The following is a 17,679-nucleotide window of genomic DNA, read 5'->3' on the forward strand; positions in this document are numbered from 1 at the left end:
ATAGGGCTCTACTACTAACCACAAGGTCGCCAACTGGTGTTTTCGGTGTCCAGTAACACGTCAGTGGTTTTGTTGAATTGTGGTAACAGGGGCAAGAGCACACTCAATATGTCTGATATCGGGCAGGTATTTACTTCTATCACTCTCTGCTTTCAGGTATTACATAGCCACAAGAAATATGGAGGGGATGATATAAACACCAATGTACTTTGTATTTTACTTAAAACTCATTCAAAGACATCACAAGATTATATCAATAAGCAAACAGCTGTTTCAGGCGGGAGTCGCTCGTTCCCACACATATAATATGAACTCACCAAGTCAGCAACGCTCCCCCTCACGTCAATGTGAAAATCTTCTGGGCGACTACCCCCCGCGCGAATGTTACTTTATCTGTTTGTGGCGACGCGCCAGTTTCTTTAAGTTCTCAAAGATCACTAGAAGTTCGAACACACAATATTTGCGACAATAGCACGTAAATACTTCGCTACACTGATCTTGAGCTCAATCAAACATCTCTATATTAATAGACACAATACCTCACTATCATAGTATAACATACTGCCCTTCATTTAATGATAACGTATGCAAGTATATATCACTGGAGTTCTCAGTAATTCCTTCCATGGGCGATAACACAATTAATCACTGCACACATGAATGATTATTCAATACACAAGCATAGACATATATATATATATGTGGATGAGTCATAGACATCAATAATGGTGATAACATAGTTACTGGGCACATAGCCTAACTCCAAATACTGGCCTATTCATATATATACATTCTCTCACTAAATGATCATCTTAAAGTCTCATGATAGACATTATCAACACAGTAAATTCATCAATTACTCCGGGTGCCTGCACACACCAATAATAATCATAAATATCGTGAGTACTCTTTATAGTCCCACTCTTCACACTGGTGCCTTACTGTGACATAGGTGAGCCTTGCTCACGACATACAAAATACTCTGGTTAAATAATATAGCTGACTAAAGGGGAATTGGGAGGGAAACTAGAATCACCTACTTCCACCTATCCTCCGGTGAGAGTTGAGTTGTAGCTCCTGGTCCTGGCTCCTGCCTCGTGTAGGGAACGCCCCCACACACACACTCGTGTCCTCCAGGAACTCAATCAACGTCCCAACGTAAGCGCGTCGTCTCCATGCCTTTTCACTGCAGGTCCGTGCTCCTCCTCGACTTCTTGTAGGGTTGGAGTCGGTCTCCCGGCCCTCGACTTCTCCTCCCAGCTACGGCTGCCTGCCTACGTCTCGGCTGCAGTCGTTCGGATTCCCGAATAGTTTCCTTCTTCCACTGCTTCCCAGTGGCTCGGTCCAGCCACTACGCCGTCACAAACGGGCGAACTGCCTCAGACGTCGCATACGTCACTGCCCAGACTTCACTTCTTCTTGCACAGTACCTGTCCTGGAGCACTTGTTGCTCAATATCCCGTCGATTCCCTCTCTGGTCCAACACATGAACGAAGGAAGACCTCACAGAGTACTGGCAGACTTCGGGTGACGCGTATAATCCACGGGAGCGGGAAACAACTGTCAAACTGACAGGACCAATCTTCACACGTCCAACCACCTTGACATGTCGTGTCAGACTGATTCCCTCAAGGAGGATTAGCCCAGCAACTATGTCATCACTGTGAAGCTATCAGCCGTCGCATACGTCGCTGCCTAGACTTCACCTGCAAAACACCTGTTCCTGGAGCACTTGTTGCTCAATATTCTGTCAATTCCTTCTCTGGTCCAACACATAAACGAAGGAAGACCCCACAGGTGATGGCAGACCACGGGTGATGCGTAAATCCTCCGGAGTCGGGGTAAACTGTCCAACTGACAGGACCTCCCAGCGCACGTCCGACCTCCTTGACGTGCTGTCTTAGACTGATGGCGCCAGCGCAGCGCAATGACCAGACCCCCCTTCCTTCGTGACGTCATATTCGCCACGGGAGGTTTTCATTGGCTTCCTGTGCCACGTCGCTGTCGGTAACTAATCTGGTGTCACTGACGTCACACAGTTTTAGCGGCAAAACAGAAGAGCCAGCGCCATATTGGCTTCCTAAAGGGCCTAAACCACAGGCCAAAATACTCTTCTTTTATGAATTTCTCGGCACTTCGAGAACACTACATTCCCCCACATATACCAAACTGATGCCTGCGACGTAGAGAACGCTCGGGTAAGGTGGACATGACTCTTACTGCAGGCGTGGGAGAAATATAAGGGGGGGGGGGAACACCGGCACATAATATATATATATATATATATATATATATATATATATATATATATATATATATATATATATATATATCTCATTGAATATGACCGCATATTCTGTATTTACTATCTTCTGATTTAGGGCTTCTATCCCTCTAACTATTTTCTTAGCATCAGGGCTTAGCTGAAATAGGAGTTCTCCAAAACTCATTTTCGTAATTTCAAGGTGAAGAAAAAAGTGAATTACTATAGAATGTATTACACTTATTTATACAATTTGCACAACGTTTCGAACCTCCATGGTTCATTCTCACGTTAAGAGATCTTACAATGCTGGTTGATTTTATACCCGCACTGGGTCAGGTGATAACACAATAAAGGTAAAAACATGGGGGATACATAAGGGATAAATGGGAGATGAAGCACATAAGAACATAAGAATAAAGGTAACTGCGGAAGGCCTATTGGCCCATACGAGGCAGCTCCAATCTACGTACAAAGATTAATCAGGTGTAATTGGCCTGTTATGTTGAACAGTGTCTTCTGTGTTGGCATCGTTATGTTCTGGTCTTGTCCTTACTCTCATGGTGGGTAGAGTAAATAGTTCCATGATTTGATATTTTATTAAATATGACCGAAAAAGTAAGATTAATAATTCTAACACGAATTTTCTCGATCTTTCTTACGTTTCTTTTCACTGTTGATGGTAATTCAAAAATCAATTCTCCAAAATTCATTTTTATTTCTAGTCTGACGGGACACTTGAGCGCGTTTCGTTAAACTTATTACATTTTCAAAGACTTTAGTTTACACACACACACAACTTTAACTGAATAGAGCTTAAACGTCTTCGAGTTTTTTATACCTACATTTGGTATAAAAAGATGTTTAAGCTCTATTCAGTTAAAGTTGTGTGTGTGTGTGTAAACTAAAGTCTTTGAAATTCACTTCTCACTAGGTTAGGTAGGGTTGGTTAGGTTCGGTCATATATCTACGTTAATTTAACTCAAATTTAAACAAATTAACTTATGCATAATGAAATAGACAGATTTATCATTTCATAAGAAAAAAATTAGAGAAAATATATTAATTCAGGAAAACTTGGTTTATTAGGCAAATCGGGTCTTGCATAGCAGGCCGAGTACGACGTTCTGGCTACTAGGTACAACATTATATATATATATATATATATATATATATATATATATATATATATATATATATATATATATATATATATATATATATATATATATATATATATTAGTATATTTTGGTAGCAGTCTTTCCTGTAGACATATATTATTAAATATGACCGAAAAAGTAAGATTAATAATTCTAACACGAATTTTCTCAATCTTTCGTACATTACGCTTCACTGTTGGAGGTAAATCAAAAATCAATTCTCCAAAATTCATTTTTATTTCTAGTCTGACGCGACACGGGCGCGTTTCGTAAAACTTATTACATTTTCAAAGACTTTAGTTCACAAATACACAACTGAATAGAACTTACGTATCTCCGATTTTATATCTACATTTGAGTGAGGTGGAAGGGGTGATGTGGCATTAACACAAGACAGAACAAAGTGTGGTATTAATAGGGTATTAATTTCATCAACACAAGACAGAACAAGAGTATTAATAGGGTATTAATTTCATCAACACAAGACAGAACACGAAACAATGGATATTGAATAGAAGTATTTGTAGAAAGCCTATTGGTCCATATTTCTTGATGCTTCTATATTGGAGCGGAGTCTTGAGGTGGGTAGAATATAGTTGTGCAATAATTGGCTGTTGATTGCTGGTGTTGACTTCTTGATGTGTAGTGCCTCGCAAACGTCAAGCCGCCTGCTATCGCTGTATCTATCGATGATTTCTGTGTTGTTTACTAGGATTTCTCTGGCGATGGTTTGGTTGTGGGAAGAGATTATATGTTCCTTAATGGAGCCCTGTTGCTTATGCATCGTTAAACGCCTAGAAAGAGATGTTGTTGTCTTGCCTATATACTGGGTTTTTTGGAGCTTACAGTCCCCAAGTGGGCATTTGAAGGCATAGACGACGTTAGTCTCTTTTAAAGCGTTCTGTTTTGTGTCTAGAGAGTTTCTCATGAGTAGGCTGGCCGTTTTTCTCGTTTTATAGTAAATCGTCAGTTGTATCCTCTGATTTTTGTCTGTAGGGATAACGTTTCTATTAACAATATCTTTCAGGACCCTTTCCTCCGTTTTATGAGCTGTGGAAAAGAAGTTCCTGTAAAATAGTCTAATAGGGGGTATAGGTGTTGTGATAGTTGTCTCTTCAGAGGTTGCATGGCTTTTCACTTTCCTTCTTATGATGTCTTCGACGAAACCATTGGAGAAGCCGTTATTGACTAGGTATATGTCGCATATGTCGACCGTGCTCTCAGCCACAGCTCAGAATGGAAGCAAGTCGACGAAGAACTCTGTAGGGTAAGGCAGGTCCTAGTCAATAACGGCTTCTCCAATGGTTTCGTCGAAGACATCATAAGAAGGAAAGTGAAAAGCCATGCAACCTCTGAAGAGACAACTAACACAACACCTATACCCCCTATTAGACTATTTTACAGGAACTTCTTTTCCACAGCTCATAAAACGGAGGAAAGGGTCCTGAAAGATATTGTTAATAGAAACGTTATCCCTACAGACAAAAATCAGAGGATACAACTGACGATTTACTATAAAACGAGAAAAACGGCCAGCCTACTCATGAGAAACTCTCCAGACACAAAACAGAACGCTTTAAAAGAGACTAACGTCGTCTATGCCTTCAATTGCCCACTTGGGGACTGTAAGCTCCAAAAAACCCAGTATATAGGCAAGACAACAACATCTCTTTCTAGGCGTTTAACGATGCATAAGCAACAGGGCTCCATTAAGGAACATATAATCTCTTCCCACAACCAAACCATCGCCAGAGAAATCCTAGTAAACAACACAGAAATCATCGATAGATACAGCGATAGCAGGCGGCTTGACGTTTGCGAGGCACTACACATCAAGAAGTCAACACCAGCAATCAACAGCCAATTATTGCACAACTATATTCTACCCACCTCAAGACTCCGCTCCAATATAGAAGCATCAAGAAATATGGATCAATATGCTTTCTACAAACACTTCTATTCAATATCCATTGTTTCGTGTTCTGTCTTGTGTTGATGAAATTAATACCCTATTAATACTCTTGTTCTGTCTTGTGTTGATGAAATTAATACCCTATTAATACCACACTTTGTTCTGTCTTGTGTTAATGCCACATCACCCCTTCCACCTCACTCAAATGTAGATATAAAATCGGAGATACGCAAGTTCTATTCAGTTGTGTATTTGTGAACTAAAGTCTTTGAAAATGTAATAAGTTTTACGAAACGCGCCCGTGTCGCGTCAGACTAGATATATATATATATATATATATATATATATATGAATAATGAATACTCACACCCCAGAAGTGACTCGAACTCATACTCCCAGGAGCAACGCAACTGGTAACTACAGGGCGCCTTAATCCACTTGACCATCACGGCCGTCAAAAGGAAGTGATAGCCAAGGCTATTTGAGCCACTTCCCCGACGAGCTTATGCATAACTTATGCATAATGAAAATGCATAATGATAATGGTTGTGATGGTCAAGTGGATTAAGGCACCCTGTAGTTACCAGTTGCGTTGCTCCTGGGAGTATGGGTTCGAGTCACTTCTGGGGTGTGAGTTTTCATTCGCATATAGTCCTGGGGACCATTCAGGCTTGTTCGCATTTGTGTTCCTCACGTGTGCCCCAAAGAATGAGGTGATTTGGTGAAATGCTATGCCCAAGATTACCATCCGAGTTGCCGTCGGGGAAGTGGCTCAAATAGCCTTGGCTATCACTTCCTTTTGACGGCCGTGATGGTCAAGTGGATTAAGGCGCCCTGTAGTTACCAGTTGCGTTGCTCCTGGGAGTATGGGTTCGAGTCACTTCTGGGGTGTGAGTTTTCATTCGCATATAGTCCTGGGGACCATTCAGGCTTGTTCGCATATATATATATATATATATATATATGTTTCATTGAATATGACCGCATATTCTGTATTTATTATTTTCTGGTTTAGGGCTTCTATCCCTCTAACTATTTTCTTAGCATCAGGGCTTAATTGAAATAGGAGTTCTCCAAAACTCATTTTCGTACTTTTAAGGTGAAGAAAAGAAGTGATTTACTATAGTGTATTACACTTATTTGTATAATTTGCACGACGTTTCGAACCTCCATGGTTCATTCTCAAGTGAACAGATCTTACAATACTAGTTGATTTTATACCCGTCCAGAAGTATTTTTTCGTCCAGAAGCATTTCGATTTCCAGGCGTTTTTGATAGAGGGATAGAAGCCCTAAACCAGAAAATAATAAATACAGAATATGCGGTCATATTCAATGAAACGTGTTTGAAAGAAAACCTGCTGCCAGTATACACCAATATAAACCCACATGACCCAGCAGTCCGCAATACAGAGTTTACCTATAGGTATAGGCAAGAGCTCATTCGGCATCAACTAAACAAGAAGAAGGAAGCCCTCCAAACCATTATAGAGCAGGCGGAGCATCTGTTAAACAAATGGACCCAGTACGACATCCCTATCCAACTCAAGCAAACCATCAACAGTGAACTATTTAACCTGAAACAACAACATAAAACTCTTGTAGAAACAAAGACACTCCGTAAGTTAACAGCCCTAAACGGTGGACAGCTAAAAATCCCTCGTCCTAAAGATGGCTACTTTAACCTGACTTCTTATGATCTTACCCAGGACCAACGAGACCTCTTAAATCTTGGTCTAAATTGTCAATTCTTATCTAAACCAAAGATGCATCAAAAACGCCTGGAAATCGAAATGCTTCTGGACGATATCCATAAGCTAGAAGACAACAAAAAAGTCATCACCACTGACACACTTCAAGCTGAACTACTTGCAGAAGCAGGGAAAAAACGAGGAACATATTCATCTACAATCTTAACCCCACGACTCAAAGAAGCAGCGAAACAACTAAAAAATCTGAAAGACGTAACAATAAGAAAAGCCGACAAAACAGCAGCATATGTATTGATTCCTACCCATGAATACATGAACAAAATTAGCGACATCCTAAGTGACGACTCCAAATTTCAACGAATCACGAGGAACCCCGTAGAAGACCTTAAGCGGAAAGTAAACAAAACAATTACAGCAATCAACGCAAAGAAAGGTAGTGTGCATTTCAATAAACTTCAAGGCGACTATGGCTTAGGATATGCCTACGGCAATGTTAAGACGCATAAACCAGGTAACCCACTACGCCCTATAATCAGCCAAATACCAACCCCAACTTATCACCTGCCAAAGAAACTCAACGAACTCCTAACTCCATACACTCCAAGTAAGTTTAGTCTACAATCATCAGCAGATTTCCTAGAATTGATCAAATCTACCCAGCCCGATGGAATCATCGCTTCCCTGGACGTTGAATCCCTTTTTACCAACGTCCCAGTCGACACAACCATAGGAATGATACTGGACAGAGTATACAGAGACGAGAGCACCCCCAAATTAGACATACCTGAGCCACACTTGGAAAGTCTTCTCGAAGCATGTACAAAGGAAGCCCCTTTCATCAGTCCACAAGGAGACATGTATTTACAAATAGACGGAGTAGCAATGGGCTTCCCCTTAGGAGTTTTATTTGCTAATTTTTATATGGGAACCATCGAAGATAGGGTCTTCAGTAGCAGACAAAAACCAACTGTATACTGCCGTTATGTAGATGACATATTCGTAATAGTAAAAGACTCAGATGAACTAATTGACCTAAAAAGACACCTAGAGAGAGAGTCAGTACTCCGATTTACACATGAAAATAGTGAAAATAACAGTCTGCCATTCTTGGATGTACTAATAACAAAAACAGGAACCTCTTTAAGCACCAACGTATATACCAAGCCCACCAACATAGGATTATGCCTGAACGGTAGAAGTGAGTGCCCCCAAAGATACAAAGCCAGTGTTCTCAATGCTTATATTCGTCGAGCGCTTACCCACTGCTCTGAATGGAGCAACGTGAGTAGAGAGTTTGAAAGAGTAACTCAGGTATTGGTGAACAACGGATATAGCAACGCGAAAATAAACGCTGCTATAAGAAGACACTTGGACCGTTGGTATAATTCAGAACCTAGAACAGAAACCACAACACCCCCAATAAAATTATATTACAAATCAACCATGCACAGTGAACATATAAAAGAGGAAAGAATAATGAAAGAAATAATCCGTAAAGGAGTAAAAAGCACTACTCCTAACCAAAACATAAACCTGATAATATTCTACAAAACCAAGAAGACTTCCGAACTCCTTATCAAAAACAGCCCGAAGCCGACGGAGAACCCTCTACAGCAGTCAAGCGTTGTATACATGTACACTTGCCCCCACGAAGGCTGTAACCTTCAATGTAAGTACATAGGTATGACGTCGACCAAGCTGACGAGGCGTTTGACATGCCATCTTCAATCTGGTGCCCCTAGGAATCACATGAGACAAGCCCATGACATTACTCTAACAAGAGAAATGTTGAACAAGAATACTTGCATAATAGACAAAACCCAAGATTCAAGAAGATTACAAATTCTTGAGGCAATTCACATAAGAATAGAGCGACCTACCATGAACACCCAAATCACGGAACTATTTACTCTACCCACCATGAGAGTAAGGACAAGACAAGAACATATCGATGCCAACACAGAAGACAATGTCCAACATAACAGGCCAATTACACTGGATTAATCTTTGTGTTTAGATAGGAGATGCCTCGTATGGGCCAATAAGCCTTCTGCAGCCCCTATGTTTATCCCTTATGTATCCCCCCATGTTTTCACCTTCATTGTATTATCACCTGACCTAATGCGGGTATAAAATCAACTAGTATTGTAAGATCTGTTCACTTGAGAATGAACCATGGAGGTTCGAAACGTCGTGCAAATTATACAAATAAGTGTAATACACTCTATAGTAAATCACTTCTTTTCTTCACCTTAAAAGTACGAAAATGAGTTTTGGAGAACTCCTATTTCAATTAAGCCCTGATGCTAAGAAAATAGAGGGAAAGAAGCCCTAAACCAGAAAATAATAAATACAGAATATGCGGTCATATTCAATGAAACATGTTTGAAAGAAAACCTGCTGCCAGTATACACCAATATATATATATATATATATATATATATATATATATATATATATACAGGCATACCTCAGAATGCGAGTTTAATCCGTTCCTGGAGACGCCTCGCCTTCCGAAAACTCGCATTCCGAAGTCAATTTCCCCATAAGAAATAAAGGGAAATGAATTAATCCGTTCCTGACTACCCCAAAAACCCCACATCAAACTAAATTTTTATACCTAATTTACCTAATTCATCTAAATAAACCTACAAAACTATGTTCCAGTTATTACTTACCTTACTGTCGAGTGCTGTAGGCGTATGGAAGATGGTGAGGAGGGGGGAGGAGGAGAGGAGTTTCTGTTTGGAAGGGGAGTCCCCTTCCATAATCACATCAGGCAGTGAGGACCTTTCTGGTGTGCTCTCCCTGGGACGTTTAACCTGAGTGCCACTAGGTCCTGGTTGAGGCTCACTGCTCGATTTCTTCACCAAATATTTGTCCATGGAAGCTTGCTTTTCCCTTCTTCGCAAGCTCTCTCTGTAGTAAGGCATCACATTGTCATTGAAAAGATTAAGACAACGGCCTACTACAGCTTTGTCTGGGTGAGTGTGTTCAATAGTTGTTTGAATCTCTTCCCACATCTGACACACCTTCTTAATTACTGCAGAAGGGACATTCGCTGGTGCTGTTGCCACCACCTCCTCCTCCACTGCAGAATCATTCGCTGCTGTGTTGGCTTGCTGTTCCTGTTGAAGGGCTAGGAGTTCTTCGGTGGTCAGTTCTTCGTTGTGTTCTTCCACCAACTCCTCCACATCATCACCATCCAATTCCAAGCCCATTTTCTGGCCTAGACTAACAATTTCCTCAACAATAGGCGCATCATTTATAGGCTCAAACCCCTCAAAGTCTAGTTCTCTCACACCTTCAGGCCACAATTTTCTCCAGCCAGAGATCAGGGTTCTTTGAGTCACTTCTTGCCAGGCTTTGTCAACGAGTTTTAAAGCACTAAAAATGTTAAAATGCTCTCTCCAGAACTCTTTGAGGGTGAGGTTTGTGGCTTCAGTCACTTCAAAACATTTCCGGAAAAGTGCCCTTTCATACAGTTTCTTAAAATTCGCTATGATTTTCTGGTCCATAGGCTGAATTAGAGGAGTGGTGTTAGGAGGAAGGAATTTAACTGTGAGGAATTTATTGTATTGAGGCATCAAATCATCTTCCAAGCCTGGAGGATGAGCAGGAGCATTGTCAAGGAGAAGCACGGCTCTGAGTGGCAATTGTTTCTCCTGCAGATATTTTTCTATGGCAGGGCACAGCACTTCATTCACCCACTCCGAAAAAATAAGCCTAGTCACCCATGCTTTTTTATTAGACTTCCACATCACAGACAAACGGGTTTTCTGCACATTATACTGTTTGAAAACCCTTGGATTTTCAGAATGATACACTAGCAAGGGTTTAATTTTTAAATCGCCACTCGCATTTGAACACAGCACAAGCGTAAACCTATCTTTCATAGGCTTGTGTCCAGGCAAGGATTTTTCCTCCTTGGTAATGTATGTCCTCTTAGGCATTCTTTTCCAAAACAGTCCTGTTTCGTCACAATTAAACACTTGTTGCGGTAGGTATCCCTCAGCCTCTGCAAACTCTTTAAATTCGTCAATAAATCGTCCAGCGGCTGGTTTGTCTGAGCTGGCTGCCTCCCCATGCCTTGTAACACTATGGATACCACTTCTCTTTCTAAATTTTTCAAACCAGCCCCTGCTTGCCTTAAACTCTTTCTTATCTGCATCACTCGTTGCAGGGGTCTTCTTTAGAAGGTCTTCGTGCAACACCCTGGCTTTCTCAGAAATAATGGCCTCCGAAACACTATCACCCCTCAACTCCTTGTCGTGTATCCAAATTAATAACAACTTTTCCACTTCTTCAAGTATTTGTGGTCTTTGTGTCGTTAATGTTCTTACTCCTTTTGCCACATTAGCACTCATAATCTTATTTTTCTTCTTAAGTATAGTGCATATTGTTGATGTCGCTTTGTTGTACTGCCTACAAAGATCAACAACACGTGTACCGTTCTCATGCTTTCGAATGATCTCTTGTTTCTCCTCTATTGTCATCCTCACATGAGCTTTCTGGCCTTTATCCTTACCACTGGCTTTCTTGGGACTCATGGTGAGATATATAATAACAAATTGTATAGACAAATCACCAAAAATCCAACAAAACACTGAAAATTCACGACAAGAATTGATGTGGGGGTAGTCACTGCGCGCGAGACAATGGTGAACTGAGGGGCAGCGGGGCAGAGGGGCGACGATCGCCGAACGACCACGCGCTAGGTCGGCTGTACGCGTATCAACAAACTCGCGTTCAAACTCGACTCCCGAAGTAACCATCGCCTTCCGAGACAAATTTTTGGAGTAAATACACCTCGCCTTCCGAAAATCTCGCATACAGGGACAATCGCATTCCGAGGTACCACTGTATATATATATATATATATATATATATATATATATATATATATATATATATATATATATATATATATGGAGGACCATGGAGGATCGAAACGTTGTGCAAATTGTAGAAATAAATGTAATACATTCTATCGTAAATCACTTCTTTTCCTTTACCTTAAAAGTACGAAAATGAGTTTTGGAGAACTCCTATTTCAACTAAGCCCTGATGCTAAGAAAATAGTTAGAGGGATAGAAGCCCTAAACCAGAAAATAATAAATACAGAATATGCGGTCATATTCAATGAAACATGTTTGAAAGAAAACCTGCTGCCAGTATACACCAATATATATATAAATATATATATATATATATATATATATATATATATATATATATATATATATATATATATATATATATATATATATATTTTTAAGATGAATAGGAAAACCAGGGATATACTGAACATCTTGTTTCAGATTCTTTACTTTAAAATGCATAACGTTTCGAATACTTCTCGTATTCATCATCAGATCTAAAAGAAAAAAACAGAAATCACAATCAAATAACTGGTAAACAAAGAACTCATACTGAATATAATTGCCTATCAAAGAAAGGAAAATGCTTAAAAAACAAAACACTTAAGCGCACTTAAAGTGATCAATACAAATAAAATTTATTAACTGTCACATATATTAAAGCTAATTTAAAAGTCTATTAAACTACAAGATAAATTTTATAACTACTAAAACAAACCATTCTATTAAACTTACGTGAAGTGATCAGAAGTGAAACTTGATATTTAACACATAGATACTAAACACTATAACAAATATTTATATAATGACTACAAATCTACAAAAAATGTATGTAAAATACAAACAGAATAAACAACAATTATAAGGTACTAACCAAAATCTTTTAAAAAACTCAAATATTAAATAAAATTAAATACAAAAAAATGTATTATATATCCTAAATAAAAGATTATATTAATGTACAATGTCATGACTTGAAATAAGTAAGAAAGGGCAAAGACATGGTAAACTAAACAAATTATAATAAAATTAAACTACCAAAATGAACTATAAATCAAATTACAGGGCCTACTGTGCACTATACAGTGTACAATTGAACAGCTGAAAGGTTGCTATTTAACAGAGGCTGCAGCTCCTTTATATATAAGGATTCCATTACTCTCAAATCTGACTGGCCATTCATACAAGTGTCCAGAATTTTAAAATCAGATTCCAGCAGAGAATGATCAAACTCATAACAATGGTTTCTAATCTCCGAAAATGCTGGTTTAGACAATGGTAATCCAGTCCTAAAAGATAATCCCCGGTGCTCAAGTATCTTAATCTTAAAGTTCCGAATGGAACTCCCGATATATCCAGCATTACAGCTGGAACAATTATACATATATACGACACTTGAGCACAAGGGGGTAGGCACTTTATCTTTATATTTAAAATAAGAGCCTATGGTATTTGTGTTGACAAAAATAAATCTAAAGTCTACTTGAGGATAACACTGCTGCAACAGTCTCCTCAAATGACTCCTTACAGAAAAGCTAATACTGCCATAAAATGGTAATTTAATATATTTAAGATCCCTTTCCACTGTAGTAATCCTACACGATGGGTGAAACTTTTTATTTAAGAAATTCCTTATAAAGGTATAAACCATATGCAAAGGATAACCATTATTTGAAAAAAAATTCACAAGAAAATTAATTTCTTGATCAAAGTTATTCCAATTAGAACATAAAACAAAGGCCCTATTCAGTAGAGTGTTAATTGCATTTTTCTTAAAAATATCAGGAACAAAAGAATTAAAATTTAAACCTAAACCAGTAAAGGTTGGTTTCCTAAAAACATTAGTGTTGAACCCATTAAGGTTATTCACTTTTACATGAAGAAACGACAATGAATTATCAACTTCACACTCTGCAGTAAAACGTATATTACTATGTTGTGCATTAAGATACTCTCTAAATTTCTCAATATGACATTGGTCCTTGAATAACAGAATTGTGTCATCTACATATCTCCTGTACAAGACTGGTTTAAAGGCCGAAGGACAATTATCAAGCCAATTTATTTCATGAAAACTCAAAAAAGCATTAGCCAGTGCAGGACCTAAAGGAGACCCCATTGCTACTCCATCAATTTGTTTATAATATTTATTATTAAACATAAAGATGAAGTCTTTAACTGCTATTTCTAACAGCCGTCTGAATATTTTACTACAAAATCCAGACACTAAGTTAGTGTCAGCAAATAATTGATTTACACAGATATCAATGGTTTCCAACAAAGGAATATTAGTAAAAAGTGATTCAACATCGAAACTGGCCATTATAGTTGGGAACTCAAAATTTAAAGAGGAAAGTTCTTTTACAAAATCCTGAGAATTTCTCACAGTAAATTCATTATGCGTTAATGGTTCTAATAATAAAACCAGAAACTTTGCCAGTTTATAATTAAAAGTGCCAATCGCTGATAAAATAGGACGAATCGGTATACCTGTTTTATGAACTTTAGGTAACCCATATAAGATGCCTGGCTTAAAGCCAGTTGCAAGTAATTTAGTATAATCAAAAAGAGAGTCTTTCAGACTTCTTAAAACTCTATTCAGTTTATCCTCACATTTCAAAATATACGAGAAAGGATCTATATCAACCAACGTAAATTTAGAGGGGTCTTCTAACAACCTTTCAACCTTATTCACATACTCTAACTTGTCCAAAACCACTATACCCCTACCTTTATCTGGTCTAGTAATGCAAATACTCCTATCATTCTTTAAGCCATTAAATCTACATTCCCTCCTTTTGACAAAAGGAAATTGGATTGTATTAATTGGTGGCAGTCTTTCTTGTAAACATATGTTGTTGAATATGACCGAAAAAGTAAGATTAATAATTCTAACACGATTTTTTCAATTTTTCTTGTATTTTTCTTCACTGTCGGTGGTAATGAAAAAATCAATTCTCTAAAATTCATTTTTTATTATTGGTCTGACACTTAAAAGCGTTTCGTAAAGGCTTCTTCCATTCTCAAAGACTTCTTTACACTTAACACTACACTTATGAACTACAATTTTATGATACACTTGATGAACTGTGTATAAAACATTTGACATAACGCTTCGCTTTTTATTGGTTTGGGTGAGGAGGGTACATGAGAATGGAAGTTAGAGTCAACTAACACAACACCTGTACCCCCTATTAGACTATTTTACAGAAACTTCTTCTCGACAGCTCATAAAACGGAGGAAAGGGTCCTGAAAGATAGTGTTGTTAGGAACGTTATCCCTACAGACAAAAATTAGAAAATACAATTGACGATTTACTATAAAACCAAAAAAAACGGCCAACCTACTCATGAAAATCTCTCCAGACACAAAGCAGAATGCCTTGAAAGAGACCAACGTTGTCTGTGCCTTCAAATGCCCACTTGGGGACTGTAAGCCCCAAAGAACTCTGTATATAAGCAAGTAATGGCTCAAAAGGGCCACCACTCACGGGCTATTCATGCCCGTGCCACCTCTTGGGTGGCTTAATCTTTATCAATCAATCAATCTGTTTAGTGTTAGTATAAGTAAGACTTTGTTTAGTGTTTTTAGGTTACAAATGTGTGTGTAAACTAAAGTCTTTGAAAATGTAATATGTTATTACGAAACGCCTTCAAGCGTCGCGTCAGACTAGAAATAAAAATTAATATTGGAGATTTGATTTTTCGGTTATCATCGTCAGTAAAGGGTAGTGCCTAGAGTGGACCATCTCAACGAAAACGGATCAAACAGGTGAATTTACTGTGTGGAATATAAGGGCATTGAGGGCCACGCTGGCGCCCTTTAGGCCTCCCACAGTGAAGGTGTTGGGGGAAGGGGTGTTGCTGTGCGGTCAGGTGATGAGGGCGGGGGGGGGGGGGAGGGGGGTCACCCAGTGTTTATAGAAATATATTTGGGAAAGAAAAACAAAAATTAGCAATTATGAATGCTGTTAATGGAGTTCACAGTGTGTCAGACTACAAGTGTATGATTCACAGTGCCTGTTGCAGAGATGTGTCATTCTCCATGCACCCAGATATAGCACAGGTCACAGCAAGCATTCATGTTCCTCCCAAAAGGGAGGGTATATATATATATTTATATATATATATATATATATATATATATATATATATATATATATATATATATATATATATATATATATATATATATATATATATATATATATATATATATATATATATATATATATATATATATTAGTATATTATGTAGCAGTCTTTCCTGTAGACATATATTATTAAATATGACCGAAAAAGTAAGATTAATAATTCTAACACGAATTTTCTCAATCTTTCGTACATTATGCTTCACTGTTGGAGGTAAATCAAAAATCACTTCTCCAAAATTCATTTTTATTTCTAGTCTGACGCGACACGGGCGCGTTTCGTAAAACTTATTACATTTTCAAAGACTTCACAAATACACAACTGATTAGAACTTGCGTTTCCCTGATTTTATATCTACATTTGAGTGAGGTGGGAAGGGTGATGTGGCATTACATTTGAGTGAGGTGGGAAGGATGATGTGGCATTAACACAAGACAGAACACTAGAGGATATTAATAGGGTATTAAAAGTATCAACACAAGACAGAACAGAAACAATGGGTATTGAATAGAAGTGTTTGTAGAAAGCCTATTGGTCCATATTTCTTGATGCTTCTATATTGGAGCGGAGTCTTGAGGTGGGTAGAATATAGTTGTGCAATAATTGGCTGTTGATTGCTGATTTACCTCCAACAGTGAAGTATAATGTACGAAAGATTGAGAAAATTCGTGTTAGAATTATTAATCTTACTTTTTCGGTCATATTTAATAATATATATATATATATATATATATATATATATATATATATATATATATATATATATATATATATATATATATATATATATATATATATATATATATATATTGTGACGATAATCTCCTTCAAGAGATTGAGCCTGCTCTTCCCTCCAAAAATACGTCGTCACAAATATATAAAACTATGGAAGAAATGTCCAACAACGACAACAACATCTCCAAGGTTTGCCAGAGCGCAAAACGTATGCAGCCAGGAACACCTGCTCAGCCTCAAACCGCCAAACTACCTGTCTTGTTGCCGGCTCCTCGCTGATTGGCCGCCGGTCTGGCTGCAACTGCACCCCACCCACCATACTACTTGATGTCTGGGGCCGCCACGACCTCAGTCCTCAGAATATTCAGTGCTTTCATACGGTTAACACTTCTTCCTGGTAGACTAAAGCTTTGGCTTACATGTACTAAGAGAGGTGATAGCTTAAAGCCAATATTCCTGCACCAATATTTACGTTATTTGCACTTCTTGTTATTGCTCACTTGTCTTAACGTAACTTTTCACTTTGTCATTTAAATTATTCTTATTATTTTGATTGATTGATTTTATTATACGAATTTGTATGTCCATTTTATTCATGTTTTGTTTATCTAACGTAATTAAAATTCCATTGTTAAAATTTACTTGTGTTTTGTGTGTCTTCTCCTTACCTTACCACAGACGAAGTTCCAGATTTTCTATTTTTTTTTAATTCTATGTGACGAGGCCATACCCCTAGCTTTGAACAGCCGAACACCAACGCGTTACCGTCACATATTATATATATATATATATATATATATATATATATATATATATATATATATATATATATATATATATATATATATATATATATATATATATA

This window comes from Procambarus clarkii, chromosome 58 (assembly GCF_040958095.1).
Source record: "Procambarus clarkii isolate CNS0578487 chromosome 58, FALCON_Pclarkii_2.0, whole genome shotgun sequence".
Taxonomy (NCBI): domain Eukaryota; kingdom Metazoa; phylum Arthropoda; class Malacostraca; order Decapoda; family Cambaridae; genus Procambarus; species Procambarus clarkii.